The following is an 18,164-nucleotide window of genomic DNA, read 5'->3' as shown; positions in this document are numbered from 1 at the left end:
ACAATGCTCCTCTATAATAAGCAAATAACTCTCCAAGATTAAAGAAAAAAAAAAGCGGACAGAGAACAGGTATTTCCAACCATGATGGATTTGAGCATAATAAAGCGAGCTGTTTAGCAGCACGAGCCTTTGCCTTAGTCCTGTTGCTAAGCAGGGGTAGCTCGGCAGCAGCATCTCCCTTCCCGGCAGTAGGTTCAGCCGTGCCTACAGCCACGCAAGCTGCGTGGGTGCAGCGTGGCAGGACTACCACCGGCCCCCCGCGCAGCGCCGGGGCACCCCGGCCCTCATCAGCGTGGGTCTCATCTCCCCAGTGCTGCGGTCCCTGCCCGGGAGGGACCTGACCCACCTCACTCTCAGCAGGCACCACCGACCGCATATATGAAACCCCTCTAGCTGCCAGTCCCCTTCAGTAGTCCCCGAAGTTCAGAGCAATAAAAAAATATGGAATCAATGTGGATTTGCAAAGTCTTTTGACTGCAGGTCTGCTGCAAAGCCTCCAGCAGGTTGATTTCCCTCTGGCTCTCTACCTCCCTACATCCACGTGGTGATTCCCTACGTACAAAGAACTAAAACAAAATGTCACAGCGAAAAAATACCCGAACTCTGTGGAGTTTAAATTCACAATGAATTATGCATTATCAATCAGGCACAACAATTAGCTGAACCATTGAATCTCTAAAATGGTTTCAGAATCAAAGGGACCTTGGTTCAATTTACCTTCGTTTAGGAGACCCAAAATAGGGTTTAGTGCCAGTTTAGCTAAACTCACGCCTTTATTCACTTGCGTTCACTTCTCTGAGCGTTTCCATGAAGATGTTTCCCTTTGTCCAAATGGTGCCTTGCCCGGGAAGTATAACCGGTGAGTTCTCACCATCAGCACCAGTTTCTCCTTTCTACTGGTTTGAGTGAGGTCTTTAAGCAGAAGGCTGCTGCGGGAAGCCTCACTCTTCACGGCTTTGGGGGGATTGCTGCACGGGTCAGCACAATAAAAATGCCCTGCAGAGAGGAGGGGGAGCCGGGTGGTCGCATCCTGCCGGGGAGCTGTACCACCGAGAAGAGGCTGCTGCTGCGGGCAGCGGCTCACGCGGAGGTGCTGCTGCACGTCGCCGGGAGCAGGCTCCCCGGAGGCACCGCTCGGTGACAGGAACGGGACAAGGGACCAGAAACTGAGTAAATCACCAAAACAGATAAATGTTTATCGCCCACCTGATCATCTGGTGAAACGCTCCGTGTTCCTCCATGGGAATTTTTTAATTTTATTGCTAATGTTTCAAAGAAAATGATTAAATATATCTAGGGAAAAAAAAATATTTCTACTGAAATAGATTTTTCCTGTTTTCATAAAAAATGTTTTGACCAGCTCTTCCTAGGCACCTTGGCATGTCATTCACAGAATCACAGAATCTTGATTCCCTGCTGTAATTCCTAGATCTAATTATTTAAATGCCTAAGCAACCATTTGGAAACCACTGCTCTGCAAGCACTGTTATTTTCCCTCTATTTTCTGGTACATGGCTGACCAGAAGGCATCATTGCATGTGGTAAGCTGCAGCCACACCTGTGTTTAGACACTTGAATCCTACTGTCACAAAACAATGAATTGGAAAAGGTCTCAAAACGTATCGAAGACAAGACACTGCCATACATCTGTGCTACTCTCTGAGCCTCTGCAGCAGACGCTTCTTAGTATTCCTGTCCATCTGTCCCCAGGCTTCCCATTCTTACTCTATTTTTTTTACTGAAACTGTTAATGAAAAAACAATGTGTGTTTACATTCCATAGTGTCTCCTGGTGCTTCGGGATGGCAGATCACCTCTGATCAAACCCTGTAGTTCTGCAGCACATCATTCCATACATGGCGGGTTTGGCTGGGAAGTATTTTGTCCCTGTGCTCTCAAGATATCAACTGAGACTTCACAGTGGTTCCTTCTGGCTTCCGAGTCTGCCAACAGAAAAAAAGCAATAAAAATACTTGGATCATTGGCATTTCAGTGTAAAAGAGTCATGGAATTAAGGCTCACCTGGCTCTACCGTTTCCTACTGAATGACTATCTGGTTTATTGCAACCTATTCATAAAGTTATCCATCATTCCTCACAAAATTTGGTACAAATTCATGTGAAAAGTCATTACAATATACGCCTTTCATTATGCTCCTGCCTTTACGCCCATTCAACCCAGCTGCAGAAATAACACCGCATGACGCCAGCGCCAAGGAACAAGCAATGCCGTGGGATGAGGCGGCCACGGCCACCCATGGCCACCACCGGGGGCCACGTGCCAGCGGGTCCAGGGGAAGGCGAGGACACGAGGCAACGTCTCGCATGTACGCATAATCCACTCTGTCTCAATTACACAGTTCACAGGCAGCTAATAGCCCAGTAATGACATGCCGAAAAGAACTGGCGAGCGCTTACAGACTGCTACACCAGCAGAATATCAAGATGGAGCGGGGAGCTGCCGGCCGTGCAAAGGCTGAGACACCGGCGGAGGGGTTTGTCCCCAGCCATTTTCAGTCAGAAATGCTCCCCACTGATGTCACTCACGGAAAACCCAAGAATGGTAGAAATACGCAGGGGGAATGCGATTTCCTCCCTCCCGGCACCGGCAGAGCCGGGAGCGCCGAATCCTGCAGGCTCAAGCCCGCGCTGGAGGCAGGGCATCCTCCGAGCCGCCTGCCAGCGTTTTTAGACCTGTTTGTTTGATTATTATTTTTAAGCTTGTTTGAGCAGAGGCTCCTTTTGAGAGAGCAGTGCTCCCTGGCCAGATCTGGAGAGAAAAGGGACATTGACATCTCTCTTCAGACATTTTGAGATATAAAAAGCAAGTTATGAATAATACGAAATTCCACTGGCAATGTGCTTAATGCGTGCAAGAAGCACGGGAGAATGGAGGGCACTTGAGAGCCAGGTCACAGAAAGTGCTCCACGTGCAGCATTTCTCATGAGCAGATCAAATACTGTTTTAGTAAGGACTTATAAATATTAATACAGCACCTGTTTCAATTACTTTCAACTAGCAGGAGCAGTCATGCCCAGTGTGCGCGGTGACACACAAAGGGAGCAGTTCGTGACAAGTCTCCCATGTTTACTTTCATGCTCTTTTGTAGGATTGCATGGGATTCTTTTTTAATTGGCACTTGGGGGTAAAAGCAAAGGTAATCTAATCACAGGCTGAAGAAGGTAAAGCTTCATAATTTAACAGGTGTGCACCACATCCTCACAAAGAGGAGGAGAAGGGTTCAGTAGGCACCAGAGCTGAAGAAGGGGATGCAGGTCTGAAGTACATATGCCTGGACCTAGAAGTGCCTTTGGCTACTTGAATTATTGAGAATTGCCAGCATATTACCTTGCAGTAAGTACCCTCCTACGCAGAGGAAAACGCAGCAGATATTACATTTTGATCAGCGTCAATATAGAATTTATTGCTGCCTTTGTACCCCATGAGATGCTGTTTTGTTACTGGTCAGAGACTGCACACAGAGGCTACCCGGGTTAAAGCTCTTACAAATGCTACTCTTCTGTAATAGAGAAATTACATTTTTGGGTAAAGGGCAATCCATTCGGTTCCGCCCACCTGAAAATTTACAGTGCTTGAAAGCGAGCCACTATATTCTGCCTGATCCTGAAGCCTTCCTTCACACGGGGAGTCCAAATTGAATTCTGCCCCAGCACGTGCAATCCGCTGGGACTGCCCGAGCTGCGCAGAGCAGCGTCCTGCCCGCGTGCCTCCCGGACCCCCGCTCCGGGCCGAGGCACCGTCCTGCCCCTCTTACCTGGCACGGGTCTGTGCACCGTGCTGGAGCTCCGATGGGAATCAATAATGACGACACAGCTCAGGAGTTTAAGATACGAGGGGAAGAAATAGCGAATAGCCACAAAATAGTTACTGTCAAATAAGCTCAAAGTGCTTTTACAACTGTTACTCACGTCATGAGATAGTGCTGTGGTACAGTGATAAACACATCCAACCATAAAAATATTATGTATTTGCTTTTTAAGTCACCTCCAAGTATTTCAGTGCAGAAAACTTTTATATAGTATAATTGTGCTGTACCACACGTGAGCGCCTGCGCCTCCTGAGCGCCTCTGCACCCTCAGCAGAAGGAAGCGAGGTGGTACCGGCCTCTCGCAGACGAGGAACGGAGTCACACGAAGAGGCGTGCCGAGGTCGCGGAGACAGGCTGAGCAGAATGGAAACTCGCTCCAGCATCCCCTGACTCCAGAAGACACCTGTGCTTGCTGAACCCTATTTCATCGTGAAGATGCAGGAGCTTTGTAACGAGGCACCGGAGCCAGCGTTTCGGAATAACCCAAGTCAGGGAGGGAGGAAATATGCTGTAGGAAACAGGTTTCTGGATGATAACCTGACATGAGTTAATGTTCTATATAATCCCTGCTTATCCTCTCTCCCCGTTCTCCATCCCTCTTTTTCAGCAAGGGCCTACGTGCATCAAGGTGAATAGGAACACAGTGGCTTAGGTATTTCAACGCTTCAGTCTACTACACAGGCATCGTGGGACCAAAATCCACATGGTCTCACTCTCATCTTCCCCCTTTTGCCTCTGCCTTCCTGTTTTAGCCAGAGGGACCTCAGCTATTCCTTGACGCTGTATCCAGTTTCTGATGTATTTTCCATGAGCAAAAGGGGAACTTCTTTTTTTCTTCCATCAGCAATTTTCTACAGTAAATAAGAAAAGGAAATGGAAAACCTCGTAGGAAGTCCCAGGCTGCTGAGGCTTTCTAAATGGGCTCAGAGCTCAGGCACGAGGCAGATTAATCACAAAACAGACGTGTTGAGCCAGTGCAGAGGATGACATTTCAGGGCTAGCGTAAGGAAGAAGGATTAATTGACTGAAGGGACTAGGAGCAAGAGAAGCCTGAGCATGAACCACCAGGTACAGGAGAGTCAGGATGTGACAGCACTGAGACAATGCAACAAAATTAAGCGTGGCCATGGAAAAGGTTTCCTTTGCGTGAACGCTGTGATCTCATTCGAATGTGCTTGCAAGAAATTGTAGATGATTAATTGGATCGTTTCCATATCCTGCTCCTAAGCGAGGCACTTAAAGGAAACCAGGAAACCGTGTTTCTGTTGCTGCCTGACCTACGAATACAGGGCGTCAGCCACTCCAAAGAAGCTCCGACGTGAAAAAGGGTGAAGTGATGAGCAGCACATATGAAAGAGACAGGCAAAACAGGTAATAGCCCCCGCGTCCCCTGAAATATATCCCGTTCCTCAGGTTAACACTTAAGAATGTATCGTATGGAAATGTACCCCTCATTTAACAAAAATAAATAACTACAGCCAAATAGCAGGTTGCTGTTGACAGAAAGCAGCACTTGCCAAATATAATGATGCCTTTTCACGCAGTGTTGGTGCTCCAGAATGGTTAATCTTTGCTCAGTGGTCCTTTTACCCTAAAAATACTTAAGATACATTGCAGTGCTTTCTCCACTGGGAAACCTACACATAATACTACAGCCGTCAGCACCGAGACTCAAATCCCTTTGTCATTTCTCCCCTCTCCTTTGCCTACAAGTGCTGCAAGGTAGAGCCAAAAAAAGAAAGGAAGGAACAGAAAAGCTTCTGCTGCCTCGGGTGCCCCCTCGCTCCTCGTGGGCGGTGCAGTTCTGCCCGCCCAACAGCCGGTTCCTTCTTAATGCTTCGTTTACTCTGACTACCAACGGTGTATCTCCTTGTGTGTCTTCAGCCCCAAATATTTTGTTTTCTTGGGGCTGGAAGCTGGCTCTCAGAGCACCTAAAAGCTGGTTTCCGCATGCTCTGTTTCTGCCCAATTATGTTACTCATGAATAAGCAAAAGGAGGGGGTTACTCGTATGTAAAACCAGGCAGGTAAGCAAAAGTTTCATACTGGGCATGGAGACAAGCTGTCAGTGGGATTTTATCCTGTGCTGGAAAATCTGGAGCGTGCTTAAATAGCTACTGAATGGGGTAGTCTCGGAGCACAACGTATAGCTGGCTTCTCGTGGAGGTTTGCCGATTCTCTGAGCCAGCCAGGGAAGGATCAGCTTCTCAGGGACAAGTACCCGGAGACCTGAACGGAAAAGGTGTGGTTTCGACTTGTGCGTCATTCTGAAAACCTTCCCATCAATCCGTGCCTTCATTTTGGTTTCTCAGCATTGCTAACTTGTTCTGAAGCTGCCGTTGATTTACTGCTCGATTTCTGAGCTGTCTGAAGAGTTTTTCCCCAGCATAAACGCTACTTATTTGAGGTAGAAATTGAATCTGATGGGAAAACTTCTTTTAATTTGCAAAAACAGAGGAGGTTAAAAGGGGCAGAGAAAAAACAACCTCCTCAAACCTCCGATTGACGATTTTTGACATAGCAATGGTACAATAGCAGTTCCTGTACTGATTTAAAGAAAAAAACAAAACCACACCACCTTTCCAACCCTTGCATCACTGAGACAAGTTGAAAGGACCTCCCAAAGCGCAGAGCATTGCGGTCTGGCTCAGGAGGTCCGCAAGGCAAGAACTGATACCTGAGGTTACCGCTCGCGCGTGGTCTGGTGCAACGTTTGGTACCACGCATTTGCAGTGCACGGGTCGAAACGAACTGACCCTGACCTTTGAGGTTACGTTATCTACAGTGATTTTAAAATGCTTTACAGATAGGAACAAAGTAAACCTTAACACCATCTCCCCTTTCTGCGCTCCCGTACGTGATCTGAGGCAGCTGAGTACTCACCTTCTGAACACAACGGGGCAGAGGGAAAGGCTCCGTGTCCCGCTCCAGGACATCCCAGGGAGATGGAGCAGCTTGCAGATCTCCAGATCCGTGACCTCAAGTCGTACTGTAAACCAGCAGCCCAAACCAGTGCTCTGCATCTTTCCCAGCTTTTCCAAACCAGGTTACCCTCTCTTGCCATCTGTCGCCACTACTGCACCGCCGTACGCTCGCATTCTCTGTGAGGATGGAGCCGGCTTTCAGAACCAATTCCACCATTACCACGCGAAGTAGCGCCGTTTTCAAACTACAGTAACGAACCAGCTCTGAAATGAATTAATGTGGTTCTCTTCTGAAGTGTGCAGAGACACCTTACTGTGCCATTTTCCACTAAATATACAGCGTTTCTCTTTGCTGAATTTATTTGCTGTTTACCCGCCTGTACATTTGCATTCTTTGTTGTTGCGTTATGTTTCTAATGAATTTTCATTTGTACATTGTAGAGAAATCTCTCTTTCAGTCATCACACAAATGCTGCTTCTTGTTTCCTCATCCAATAACTCAAAAGCAGAGACTGTAATTTTCAAGTGTAAAGGAAAACGATGTTTTTGAAGACTGTGTTCTGTGCAGAATAATTCACAGTACGTCACACTTCTTCCACTGCGAGATCCGTGACCATTGGTTTCTTCTTTCTGTTAATAAGCCGTTACCACTAACACTGAACTTTAGATTCCTGGGTGAGCGTTACAAACCTAGAAGGGAAATACCTCGAACTGCTTTTCCTTGGAGTTCCCAGAGGAGAAGGGCCTTGCCCTTGCACCCCTCTGCCTGGGATGCTGTCCTGCCTCTGCCCTAGGCAAAGGCACAACGCGGGTCGTCTGAAAAACAGAGGACTGGTAGAGGAGGGGCTGGGGCAAGGTAATAAGCGGTGGGATACGCTCGCGGGAGATGCGGCAGCGGGGACAGGGCTGGCGGTCGGCGAGCAGTTCTGTCTCCTGCTGTGCTGCATATTGTCGTGGCTCACTGTGCCGGAGCTAAAATTGCTGGTTTGGATATTGTTAGCCTCCGTAGTTCGAGACAGGACTAATTATGAATAACAGACTGTACTGTTCTTTTATCACAGGTTTTTGATTAACACGAGACATTGTCTTTGGATATTTCCTGTGCCAAATTATCCTTTCAATTACTGAAGCCGACATCCCAAGTATTTACAACTGGTCGTGTTCTTGTTGAAGGAGAACAGGAAGAAAAGGATAAAAAATAAAATTTAGCTGTCCTTCAACTCCTGCCCAACACTCCTGCTGGCATCATTCAAGTCTTGTCTGTACCTACAGTGGGAAGTGAAAAAGCTTACTAACACCTGATTTTTTATTACAGCTTTTCGCCTTTTAGGCCAAGCTCAAAGCAGGGCTGTGACCTTCACAACATATGACTGAATGCTAAAGCAAGACACAATTCAAGTCAAACAAATAACGTGTAAATCCGCCGCAGCCTGGGAGAGGCTTGCCTGCGCATCGGAGGCGAGAGGGGGTTGCGACGGGATGAACAGGTTACCAAGAGGGTTTTTGCAAAACACAGTACGTGAGCCTGTCCTGCTGCTGCCAATTCTGCAGCAAGACCGAGCAGGGACGTGGCTCCTGGGAGACCTTGTGCAGGGTCTGGGCTCCGCGTCTTTGGGCTCCTCGCACCTCAGCGTCTGCGCCTGTGTCTCTGCCCCATCACGGACCCACGGCTGCAGGAACCCCCCCCCCACGCACCCCCATGCCCCACGCCCTGCTGTGCATCCCTGCCACGACAGCAGCCTTGTGTCAGCCTTCGCCACTTCAGAGGACTGAAAGTAGGTTAGATTAAATCTGGTGGACCAGATTTTGGTCACCTTAAAAACAACAACAACCCCCCCTTTTCCCTCACAGCCCTCCCACACACACATCTGCCATGCTTAAACTGGAAAATTAAATCACTTTTCCACTCAGCTGGCAGGAGTCAGCCGATAACTCATGAGAACAACAGTGTTTTAAAACAAATTAACCACTTCAGCGGAGCGGCTGAACGCAGAGGCGGGGAGGGCTGGAGGGTCTGCTCAGCAGCGTGGGGGTCGCAGCCAGGTCCGTCCCCGCCCTTGGGGCACAGCGGCTCGGAAGGAGGGCTTGGCCAGTCCGGAACGAGATAAATAGCAAAGTCAACGCGGAGAAGAGCACTTTCACAAGGACAAGGTTCAGGCCAAGCAGCGGCTTGATGGGGCGGGCTGGGCGGAGCGGCCGCCCGCCCGCCACTGCGCCGTGACCCCCCAGCCCGGGTCCGGGGATGCTCTCCCTGCGTGCAGGGGTGCTCGGTCAGAACTGGAGAGAAAGGAACGGGAGGAGACAGGCAGATCCTTCACCTTTTTGTCATTCTTAGTTTCCCCACTCAAAAAGAAGGGGGGAAAAAAAAAAAAGGCAGCTTAACTTTACCATTTTGTAGTGTATTTTGTGGCAATAGATTAAAGGTCTTGTGGGGAACTACACATATTAATTATTCTCAACCCTTAAATGATGCTTTCTCTGTCATTCAGAAATATAAGGCTACAGTACTCACTTATAAATGCCTCTCCTTTATCTGTAATTCACACATCCAAGCGTCATCTGAAGCGCGTGGACTGTGTCTCATTCGAAATGAAATGTCTGCTGTCACATGCTAGAGGAGACTTTTATCTTTCTGGAGATGCGACTAAATGCAAGCTCACATGTCACTTCTCGGTTGAACTGGCATTTAGGTGCATTTCCAGAAAGATAACACTCCCTTACTGAAATTATTCTATCTTATTTAATTAATTAAGCGATTTTGCTGACCTCCTCTCTGCATTGTATTTCCACTTACCTTGTGCTTCATTAAACTTGCATGAAACTATCCAGCCGTCAGTGGCTCGCACTCAGGTTGCCAGGAACTAATCTGACAACAGATTGGAAATCACCATGTAAAATAATAAACAGCTTTTACTGGAGTTATGAAAATACTTATGTCATGTAAGGCAGTGCAATTAGCAGGGAAGCAGCTGAGGTCCTAATAGTGAGGGAGAGATGACGACAGACGGACAGAATCAGAGTTAAACCTGCTCAGGAGAGAAAGGGGCTGGTGACAGCTCTGGGACGGGACGGCAAGGGAAGAAGTCGCGTGAGCGCAGAAGCAGGCAAGGAGAACTGCAGCACGACCACAGCAGGTTTTACTGCTGCACTTTTTTTTTAGTCTCTATACTGAATTGCAATCTAGACAGCATAAAACATTTATAGAAGCACTGTGCCTCGTCTATACCACTGCAATAAAACACGGCCTTTTGCAAGCGTCCCCACACAAATCGATTCCGGTTGTCAGCATCCAGCTGAAACCGTTACCTGAATAAAACCACACAGATGAGCACGTCCCGAGCCGCGGGCAGCCCACGCCCGCCGGGCAACGCCACGCGCGTGAAACGAGGGCAGGAAGAACTCCTCAAAGTGCTCGCCGCATTAACCCACTCGCTCGCGTCTGGCAGGCGCTCTCCCGTAGAGCTGGCCTTTTCCTGGAGCAGGAGCGGCACAGCAGTTCCCAGCCTGTGGGCTTCGCCGCCGGCGCTCCCGGGATCGGGTGACCGATGGGAGACGGGGGGCACCGCGTACCGGCTCCCTCACTCTCTGTTCACCACTCACTTCTGCAAAACAGGTTTTATTGTTGGGCAGTATCACCTCAGCAGGCTGTGACTAGTGTGGTGGAGGTTTAGCTTTGACAAGCCTCTCGCAGCTCCGGTTTTTTTGAAAACATATTTTCTGATTTGAGGTGACTTTACGTTTTAGAAATTGTTGCTCACTTCTGATTTTTAAAAGTTCCAAGGACAAACCCGGATTAAATTACAGTGTGATAAAGTCTAAATGTGATGCTCTGATCGAGAACTCAAATTTGTAACGCTGAATACTGTTTCAGAAAAATTTTTAGAATTTAAATTTTTCAACACAACTGAGTGAGAAAAGAGTTGACATCTCAAAAACGTCCTGCCCATCTCCCACCCACATCCCAGTGTTGCTTCCAGGAATCTCTATAGGTTTATTTTTAGCTACTCATTTTCACATAAGATTCAAGTCCAAAGCTCACTCTCATTTTAACAAAACATGTTTAGTATTCAGCGCTGAACTGGAGGGCACAGAACAGCAGGCATCTCTCTGCAGAGCTTTCTAGCAGAAAGCTGAGTCAGCCTGGTTGCATTTTCAGAAGTTTAAGCCAGGCATCGCTCCCTCAAAGACAGCGACTGGTAGAAATGGCTTAAGAACAAGGGTACAGCAATCCCGGGTGAACGCCTGGTTCACAGGAAGACAAGGAACCCCCCAAAACCCCGTGATATTAACACGCCTGGGATGTTGTTCTTCGCATTAGTATGAGAAAATTAATTTCAACACGTAGATGTGAATAATAAAAATGGAGATGCCTTTTTTTAAGTCCTCCCTTAAAGCAGTTTAGATGATGAAACAAGCATACAGGCGAGTACTCCCTAGTGTACTTGCATCCAGCAAAATATGACCGAGGATCAGCAATCAGCGCAAGAACAAATCAGTACAAAATTATTATCGTTAACAGAAATGCAAGCATGCAGATCAGAAGCAAATAGTGCCAGGAATGCAGAACAGCAAACGAATCCAACCCTCTTTCTGTTGAACCAGGAAGGGATTAAATTTACACCGATCGCAACGCGAGCAGAACCATGCCTTCAGAGAAGCGTCTCAAACTGGCCATCAATGGCTGTACACATGGAAAGCCTGCCACATTTCTCAAATACCCGTAAAGACTTGAAGGATAAAAACAAAATTAAGAAAAATATACAAATGTTGATATCTAAGTGACTGAGGTGCTGCCCCTCGACGCATGATGCAATATCTTACATATATCAGGCACTATTTGGATAGAGAGTTGATCTTTTCCTTTGATCTAAATATAGCAAGGAGCAACCTCAGAGTACCTCTTGCTGCATCAGCTAACTTGGGTTGTTTATCCGAAACCCGTAACAGTCAGTGGCATTTCTTTTCATTTAGCATTAATCGTGGCACACAGCATACTTTATGTGGCACCACATTCCCCTGCACAGCATACTTCATATTCATAATATTCCTAAGTTCTTGCAAATCAGTAAGATTCAAGCTCTGTTATTCACACTTATGGCGATATCGGCAAACACCAGAGTATTTGAGAGACCAACCAGGACACTGTGATTTTTGAGAAGGGAACCAGTGTTCAACGCTACACTTGGAAAAAACGCTTTTTGCAAAGCAGCAGTTCCCCGCAAGTGTAGCCATTAACTCCTGGCAGGATCTCCAGCTTTGCCACAGGAGTTGAACTCAAGCGTTTTGTGAGCTGCTGCCATCAGTGCACAAAGACGCGCTCGCTAAATTGATGAGAAATAGCACACCTGTGAGATGCATTTACCTGCTTTCCTCCTGACATGCCTTGGACACTGCGGTGGCCGTACCCCGTTGCAGTACCTCTATGAGCATTCTTCTAGGGGAATCGGATATTGCTCCTGCCACCTCTGGCTGTGTATTTTTAGCTTGAAGTCTATCATAAGTCTATCATAAAGTCTATCTTTTTTTTTTTTTAAATTAAGTTTAACTTAAAAATTTACAAAAAATGATCCAAGTGTTTATGCAAGAACTGAGACCCCACCTGAACATCTATGATGGTATTTGTGGTATTTCTCATGCTCAGAGTGGGAAGTATTGTTGTAGAGCCAAGCATCCAGGGCGGCAAGCCTTGCAGTACTGCTGGGACCCACTGCAGCCGTGGATGCCACTGCCCTGCAAAGCCATACGTGACCGTGGAAGAGGACTGATTCGGTGCACATCACGCAGCAGAGGCATGACAACCCAGTGCATTATTCGGCAGAGCCTGTGACGGCTTTCCGTTTAATCTATGTGAAAATTGGATTTATGGTATAGGAGTAAGAGCTATCTGAACATGGCCCATAAAACTGGAAGAATCATATTTTTCTCTTCAGCAAGCAACTTTTAACAGCTCTGCTGGGTGCTTATTTGCAGTCACAAGGCAAAAATTTTCTCTCTGCTGTTTACGACCCTTTTACTCATTTCTGTGACAGAGGGGGGTGGTTTGGAGTATGGTGCCAGTGATGCTCTAGTTACTGGGTGTTATTTGCTCCGGGGACTCTTTTGATATGTAGTCCTCGGCTGTACTAATGTTCCCATTAGTCTTGATTGCCTCTGCAGGGGGTGGTAAAGACTTCTGTAACAAAGTGCCTAGGAAAATCCTTCTTGAGCCTTTGATATTTTCTTTGTAACATTTTCCTCATCTTTCACAAGATATCAGTTTGACTTTGAAGTTATTTGCAGTTCTGTTGTTGTCATTACTTTATATTTCTACTGGGTAGCTGGAGGTTGCTTATGGGGGAGCAAGGAACCACCAAACAGCCTTCCTTTCTGTGTTCCTCATATGGTCCTGATCTCTTGAGTAAAGCTTCCCGTTATTGAAACCCTACAGCCTAAACCCACAAGGTATTAAAATGCAGGCATCAAATGCTATGAGGTGTCTCAAAGTTGCTGCAAGGAAAAATGAAGAACAAAAATATACGTGTGGAAAATCATATACATAAAACACCCCAGTGAGAAAGTGGGTGCAGACCAAAGCTGTTTAACAGCCATAAAGCATACTGGAAGGTCAAATAATAAAAAAAAAAATTAAAAAAATTGGATATTGGCCTAAAATATTCAGAAGTCCAGGTGTTTTTTCATACCATGGAAGCGTGGTGGGTTTAGGAGTCTGAGCTGAAATGAATGGAGATTTCCTGGTGAAATTCCATAAAATTCCTGTTCAAGGGTAGAGTGAAATAATCAAAAGATACTTTTTTTTCTCTGGGAAATAGTGTAGGGCTTGAAATGGAAATTTCAAAATTAGGAGCTAAAGGTTATTCTCACACCTCTGCTACCTGGAGAGAACAGCCCCTTTGTAAAAGGGCTTTATAGCCTCTGTGGTAACATTTGCTTTATAAGTATGTCATAATTGCCGTAATTTTCATCAAGATTAGCAATAGAAAGTATATTTAAAAATACCCAACAAAGAAAGAAAACTTAAACGAACTTTTTTGACTTTGAAGATTACTGTGAAAGCCTGGGAGAATTCTGAGATGATTCAGAAAAGCCGTAATGAGGCTTCTGCGGCTTTGTCACCGAAGAGATGGATAGACCTCCCTGCAACATTGAAACGTGCCAGAAAAGAGTCGCTCCGGGTTTGGATTTGACCTTTTCAGTTCGGTAGCACTCCAGTCCTGAACTGTGATTCAGGCACATTTCTGTCAGCACGCAATTCACGGAGCCAGACACCAATTTGCTATCATTATCTGCAGTTCCTTTGGTTCAAAGACCACTGACATTACTTCCCATTACAGCTCATGCCTCCAAAACACAAAGCAAGGGCAAGAGCAGAGCTGAAAAAAATCACGGCGAAGGAAAGCACAGCAGCAATAAGCACGGCAAACAAAACCAAGCGCACCGAAACAAAACCAAGCAGAGGGTCGTCTCCGGTTTTCGTTGTTTACGTGTAACCCAAGGCCTGTTCGGCCTCGAGCCCGTGCGGCTCCACCGTACCGTCCGCAAGAAGCCCCATCTCTCCGTCACCACCACCACGCCCCTTTCGGCGCTGGGATCGCGCCTCTCGCCACCGGGGTGACCTACACCCGAGAGAGGACCCAGAGCGGTCCATGGGGCGATCGAGCTGCACGCTGCTGCAAGTTCAGCCCCCGGGGAGGTCCCGGGGGAGAAGGGGCTTTTCCTGCCTGAGTCTCCTGTGCTGCTGCTGCTGGTTGTGTGCATTTGGAGGATGCAGATAAGAAGGGCACCGAATTTGAATGTTATGCTAATAAGAACATCTGTGTACTTAAATCAGCTCTGAGCAGCTGGTACATTTAAAACAGCCCCCAGCATGTCTAAACACTGTGTAAATACAGAGTTAGTATCTCCTGAGATCAATTTATCATTAATAAGTTATAAAAACAGGATTTGATGCACACTGAAATAAAAATAGTGTGAAAAAAGGCCTGTTCTTTATTTCTATTTTTTCCCTCCTAAAATTTAGTAAAGTATTTCCTGTGTGACCAAATCATTCAGAGAAAGCAATTATTACAGTTAAGATGTATTAGGCTGCAGTCCAAGCAATAGCTTGAAATGTATTTTCCAATATATTTTGTTCTAAGTCGGGCGTATTAGGACTTGATTGTAATTCATATAACAACAATTTCCACGATTAAAAATGTGCATTTAAAACTGGCAGTCACTGACATTTTAATAAGGATTGAACTAAAGATTTCGGTAGGTATCCATTTCAATTCTGGGGGACTATTATCATCCATCAGCGGACGTCATTCTGATTAGAAATTGTTGTTAATGATTACAGCAAATAAATTCAAATCGAACCAAAATGTGTCATGGATGTGTAGTCCATCCGTATCACAAGCAGATGAGGGTGCTGGAGCACGGATGGGCAGAGCTCTGGGCAGGGAGGACAACGCGTTCCTGCCTGCTTCTCCCCGCCTCAGACCGCCCCTAGGATCACAGCATCAGGCTTTCTCAAGGGGAGCTCTGAAAATGAAAGATGCACTTTTAAATCAAATTTTCTCCAAATTTGGAAGCACCTGGGATCCTGAACTGCATGGAAAGGGCTGAGGAGAGAGGACAGCGCTGAACTGCCCACGGTTATCACCATCTCCACCCTCCGGTGTGTGGGGACCCCAGCCAGACACTGAGTTGCACAGACGGGCTCAGGGCTGGCCCGATCCCGCCTAGGACACCTAAGTGAGAAGAGCAGCCATCCTCTGACCCTTGTGTAGTCAACGCAGAGATGCGGGCCCCCCTAAAGGCGGTACGGCCCATGACTTCTCGGTTCAGCACCTGAACGTAAACCAGTGCGTGCGTCCCCAGGCTAACTTCAGACAGGTGTTTTGGAAAAAGCCTTGACCGGGTTGCACGTTACAGCAACATTTGGTGGCTGTTACCCCCTCCACAGTCACCTCTGCATGGCTGTGGCCATGGCTCAGCCTCCTCCTGCACTGGGGGGGCCCTGGCACCGCCTCTGACGTCTCGAGATGTAGGTTAGGACCTTGGCTTACGCTGCTAAACGATCCGCCTTTACTTAACATGCCCAACTTTACTAAATATGCTACAAGGACCTGCATGTCCCCAAAAGACTGCAGATAGCATCTGAGCTTATTCTGAACACTTTGGGACTCCACCTACTAAGTCATAAAAATTAAAGATAGTAACTATGATGAAACTGATCCCTTTTCCTCTTTTGCTCTCAAATAATCTGTTGTGAACAGGCATTGGGCATATATATCCTATACTCCACTTCTTAAGCCCCTGGATCTGCAAACTGGTGGCTGCTTCGTTAAACACATATTTTATGCATCCTGTAAACTCAGGGAAAGTGTCTAATTCAGGGTACTAGCCAGGGCGTGCAGGTGGCACTTTGATCGATGCTATGTGCATCTGGAAAACTAAGATACTCCTCTGCATATTTGGAGAGGTTTTTTTTCCTCCTGCTCCTCTCTTCCTGGAACAGTTTTATCTTGCTCCAGTAATTGCCAGCAAAACTCACAAACAGTAAAGTACATGAGTAAACCTTATCAGCTATGCTACGCTCCCAGCACTCCTCTCCACGTCCATATGGGTCGTATCTTGAACGATGAGCACTACTGTCCTAGCCAAAGGCAATCACAGGTGTCCTCATCCCACAGGGTTTGGTGCGCTGGAGACACATCTGGAAAAGGGTTCCCAGAGAGGGGATTGTATTTTATTTATTATGGTTTTATTACGGTCCTAAGCTGTGTATGCGTGATCTTCTGCTATAAAAGGCAAATGCACACGATAATTTGTAATTTCGTCTAGCTCTACCCTGTTTGGAACAGGAGAACTGATACATAAAATATGCCAAAGCCCATTAGGTTGGCTTATGATCTTAAATATGTCTCACGTAAGAAACTTGGGAGCAAGACTGAAAACCTCCAGAGCATACAGAGCAACGGTGCAACAAAATGCTGAAGTCCTGCCTTTGCACTGATTGTCTGAAATGGCTGCACAGCTGCTGAAGCTCCACTTTGTCTAGAAGGCACATAAGATCTTTAGCAGGGCAATGTAAACCCACTATGTTATTTGTATGATTTATAGTTTTCCGCTCACCTACACCACATGAATAGCACTAACACCTGGCAGAAGTTCCTGCAAACGCTGAGAAAGTCATCTTGGGCAATTTTCTCCAGGCAACTGATTTGATTAATTTTCTGGAGAGCACCGTCCTGCCAGTTGGCCTGGCTGGGGAAATGTTAAGAAGTTTGTTTGCTTGGTTATCCCTTCCCAGGGGCCTCGTTGGGATTACGACTAATTGAAGTTTCTAGGCTAATTTGTTTCTTAATATCCTTGTGTGAAATGTGAAAAGCTGCATTAAACAACATGGGGAAAAGGGGAGGAGGGTCACTGCTTTGTCATCGTGACGCTATATTGAACGTTCTCACGGCTTTTCACGGGAACAGACCATGTCTCTTGCCTTGTGCTGGCAGCTCTCCCCTTCCCAGCGCCTGGCTTCAGTTAACCGAGTCACTAACAAGAAACGTGCCTGCAAACCCGTAAGCTCAGCCCCGCACGCACCATTGCTGGTTAGCCTTCCACTGATCCACATTTTCCTACCTCGCACCTAGGTTTTAAGAATTCTTGCTGACCCTAAAGCACATACATAAGGTCTGCACGCTGCTTTGCAAACTTCACAGTGAAAATGAACAGGATATGGAAGACGATACCTGACTACTGGGTACATGCAGAAGAACAAGTTTTCTCTTTGCTAGGTGCTATCCCAACCCCTTCCCTCAGCACCGATATTCCCTTCCAATACACGTACCTTGTAAAATCCTTCTTTGGTTTTGCTGTATTCTGGAGGATTTTTTTTTAATTGGAAATGGATTTTTTTTTCCTAGATATGTGGAAAAGATAATAAATAATGTTCTAGAAATGCAAAACTAGAGCAGAAGCTTTGATCCTTAATGCTGCTGTGAAAATTTAAATGTTCCCTGAAAAGGCTTGTTTGAGCCTTACGGGAGAAGAAATTCAGCGCAGCCAGCACAGAGCGCTGAACTCACCGGAGCATGACTGCCAAACCCAAAAGAAAGGTTTTCATCACAACCCTGCCTTGACAGAAAAGAAAAGAGGTTTCAGGACAGCCAGCCAGCAGCAACGGAAATTCAGAAAGTCTTCAGAGAGTGTTGGTCACAACATTATTGTATGTTTGTAAAAAGGCATGTACCATAAAGCCCCCTATAATTAGAAGCAGAGTTAGGATGAGGTCTGAAAGGAGGCTCATCTTAGCCTGCTTCCAAGCCGCCCAGAGCCCGGCACTGCAGAATTCATTACAACCCCTGAGTGGTAAGGACGGAGCCGTGCAGAAAGGAAAAACAACCGCGACAGAGATTTTGAAACAACAGCTCCT

This window comes from Mycteria americana, chromosome 8 (genome assembly GCF_035582795.1).
Source record: "Mycteria americana isolate JAX WOST 10 ecotype Jacksonville Zoo and Gardens chromosome 8, USCA_MyAme_1.0, whole genome shotgun sequence".
Taxonomy (NCBI): Eukaryota; Metazoa; Chordata; class Aves; order Ciconiiformes; family Ciconiidae; genus Mycteria; species Mycteria americana.
This window is presented reverse-complemented; position numbering follows the sequence as displayed.